Source organism: Perissodus microlepis, chromosome 17, assembly GCF_051167445.1.
Source record: "Perissodus microlepis isolate ML-2025 ecotype Zambia chromosome 17, ASM5116744v1, whole genome shotgun sequence".
NCBI classification, from domain to species: domain Eukaryota; kingdom Metazoa; phylum Chordata; class Actinopteri; order Cichliformes; family Cichlidae; genus Perissodus; species Perissodus microlepis.
The window spans coordinates 37770319-37773668 of record NC_140477.1 but is presented as its reverse complement, the minus strand read 5'-3'; the positions used below and the strand labels follow the sequence as shown (position 1 = coordinate 37773668).

Sequence of the window (3350 nt, the reverse complement as noted above, 5' to 3'; positions counted from 1 at the left end):
AGGGCTTGTTTGGAACGACTGCCAAGAGAAAACCTTTGGGCACAGCATTGTATCTGAATGAACCACAAGACTTAGAGATCATTGCTCTTTGGACAGATGAGTCCAAAGTGGACTCCTTTCATCCCGCCTCTTGGTTGAAACTCAACATTCAACATGACAATGATCCTAAGCAGCATATTTCTTAAGTGTAGCTACTGTCCAGTTAATGTCCAGACCTTAACCTGACTAAATGATATATCAGGACCTACTGTAAGGTGTTGGACAAAATTCCTCCATGATGATGTGAGAGACACGAATCGCTACCTTATCGTGGTGGAGGGGTTTGTGTGTCCCAGGGATTCCAGGGGCTATGTTGTCTGGGGGTAGTCCCCTGGTAGGGTCTCCCATGGCAAATTGGTCCTGGGTGAGGGACCACACAAAGAGTGAGTCAGAAGACCCCTATGAAAAGATCATCAAGGGAACAGTTCACCCTGCCCAGGATAGGGTTACCGGGGCCTCGCCTTGGAGCCAGGCCCGGGGAGGGTTCCCGAGGGCGAGAGTCTGGTGGCCGGGCCTTAGTCCATGGGGCCCGGCCGGGCACAGCCCGAAAAGGGGACATGGGCCCATCTTCCCGCAGGAGGCACCATAGGGGTTGGGTGAAATGTGCCGACCCCTATGGTCATACGACTGATAAGGTCATACGGAAAACGATTGCTTCACGTTATACCAGCTACAGGACCTTCTCCAAGCGACTGTATCTTCAGGTGGACTTAGCTTTTTACAGTCACAGATGAGGACATAATTATTAGCGCCTGTATGAAATTTGATGTTTTTGTTAATATTTTCCCAAGTGCTTTTTTTTTTTAACAGAGAAAGGGATTTTCAATATATAATTTCTAAACACAGTTTAGAAGTTAGTTTTATTTAGAAAGCATAAATTATTGTTTTGCACAGAATCAAAAAAAATTGCCTATGATGATTAGCCTCCTTAATAACTGACATTTTTCTTGAGCCATATCACAAATCTTTGAATTTCCATTATAAAAGCTTCAGCAAGGGTTTGAATTGCCACTTGAAAAAGCATCACGCCAAAAAAAATGAAAAAATAAAAATCAGTTTAGACTTCTTTAAAAGAAGCATGAGATGGATAACAAACGATTTATATATAAAATGATCACAGGGTTTTCAAGTGTTCCACAGTTTAAGAACAGGAGTAAGAAGTGGAAAGAACTCGTGGTTACCTTGTAAACGTGGTTCTCTGAGTGAGACTATCTCTCCACTCCTTTACACACTTTAACGAGAGGCTGTCCGCAGGACAGGTCACAGCTTCAAAGCAGAGGCCAGACCGGAACCCACACCCTCTTCCTGACAGCTGCCCTCCAGTTGCTCCTGCCTGGGGAGAGAGGGGTAGATGCCACGACCTAAGGGTCCATCCCCAGAGCAGACCATTTGTCTCGTGCTGTCTGTAGACAGGGGAGGGGGACTGGCCACCAAGAATGCTGGGGGGGGTGACTGAGCGACCCTCGAGTTGCTCCTGGTGAAGAACTCTCTCTAGAACAGACCTTCCCAAAGTGTGGGGCACACCCCCTGGGGTGGGGGTGGGGGGGGCATTGCAGGGTGGGCGCGGTATGAAAAGAGAAAAAAAACAACCCCGCTTGGACACTGCTAGCACGGGGCTCCCACACAAATGCAAAGCAGGAGATGAAGCATCGCTGAATATGTTTCCAAACCAACTTCATTCTAAGCCAGGGGTGTCAAACGTACAGCCCGCGGGCCGGATCAGGCCCGCAAACGGGTTTAATCCGGCCCGTGAGATGATTTTGTAAAGTTTAAAAATGAGCAGCAATTTTTCAATAAAGAAACTGCTGTTCCAATTGTGTCCATTGGATGGCGCAATAGCAATTGTGAGCTACTTTGTTTTGCCCGCGAAATTTAAACCTGATGTGCTTTGGCACCCTCATTGCCCCAATATGTCTCTGTCAAAAAAGAGAACAGTGGATGCAGAGTGCAGAGTGTTCCAAGAAAAATGGTCATCCTCCTATTTATTCACGGAAGTGAATGGGAAAGCTGTATGTTTGGTGTGTTCCCAGCATGTTGCAGTGCTGAAAGAATATAACCTCCGTCGCCACTATGTGAGTCTTCATGCCGACAAATATGACAACTTTCAAGGACAGCGGAGAAGAGAGAAGGTGAATGAACTGTTGGCGGGTCTGAAGAAACAGCAGTCTGTGTTTACTCACAGCCGAGACATCAGTGACGCTGCAGTGAAAGCTAGCTACCTCATTGCTAACGAAATTGCACTAGCTTCAAAACCATTTAGTGAGGGTGAATATGTAAAAACATGTATGATGAAGGCATCGGAGATTGTGTGCCCTGAAAAGCGCCAGGCCTTTGCAAATATCCGCCTGACAAGAAACACAGTTGCCGACAGGATCTCTGATCTTTCAGCGGATTTGGACAGCCAGCTGAAGCAAAAAATAAAGTCATTTATTGCGTTTTCAGTTGCAATTGATGAAGGCACGGACATTACAGATGTTGCACAACTGGCAATTTTCATCCGCAGAGTTGATGACACATTGACCGTCACCGAGGAGTTCGTGGAGTTGGTACCGATGACAGATACAACGACCGCAGCTGATATTTTCACCGCACTCGTCGGCACGCTGGACAGCGTCGGAGTGGACCGGTCCCGCGCTGTCAGCCTGGCTACAGATGGTGCGCCCTCAATGATCGGGAAGAAAGCAGGCGTTGTAAAAAAGTCCAGAGATAAAGTGCAATCTGCAAATGGAGGACGGGATTTTTGGACTTTTCACTGTATTTTGCACCAGAAGGCTTTGTGTTGCAAGTCACTGAAAATGGATAACGTCATGAAGGTGGTCATCCAAACTGTTAATGTCATCCGATCCAGAAGCCTCAATCACCGTCAGTTTGACAGTCTTCTCAGAGAGAAAGACCACATCTATGGCCTGCCGTACCACACTGAGGTAAGATGGTTGAGCTGAGGTGCTGTGCTGAGGCGTTTCTTTGATTTACGAGAAGAAATTGAACAGTTTATGGAAGAAAAGGGCAAACCAGTGTTAGAATTTCATTCATTCATGCAGCACCTTGCATTTATGGTGGATGTTACAGAGCACCTGAATAACTTGAACAAACAGCTGCAAAGACGCAACAAAGCTGTCACGCAGTATTATGATGGCATACGTTCTTTCAAGCTGAAGCTGTTATTGTGGGAGACGCAGCTCGCTGGTGGTGATGCAGCTCACTTCCCCTGTGTTCTTTGTCCTCAGAATTTTCAAATAACTTGAGGTGTTTTGTAATTAATAGCTATGTTGTGCTTTTGGACACACTGTCCTCAGGCTCCAGCTTGATGT

At 46.5% G+C, this 3350-nt stretch overlaps 1 pseudogene; it reads left to right on the top strand.

Annotated features, from left to right (window-relative positions):
* Positions 1 to 1949: 1949 nt before the first annotated feature.
* On the top strand, positions 1950 to 2981 carry LOC146370065 (general transcription factor II-I repeat domain-containing protein 2 pseudogene; annotated as a pseudogene).
* The last annotated feature ends 369 nt before the right edge of the window (positions 2982 to 3350 follow it).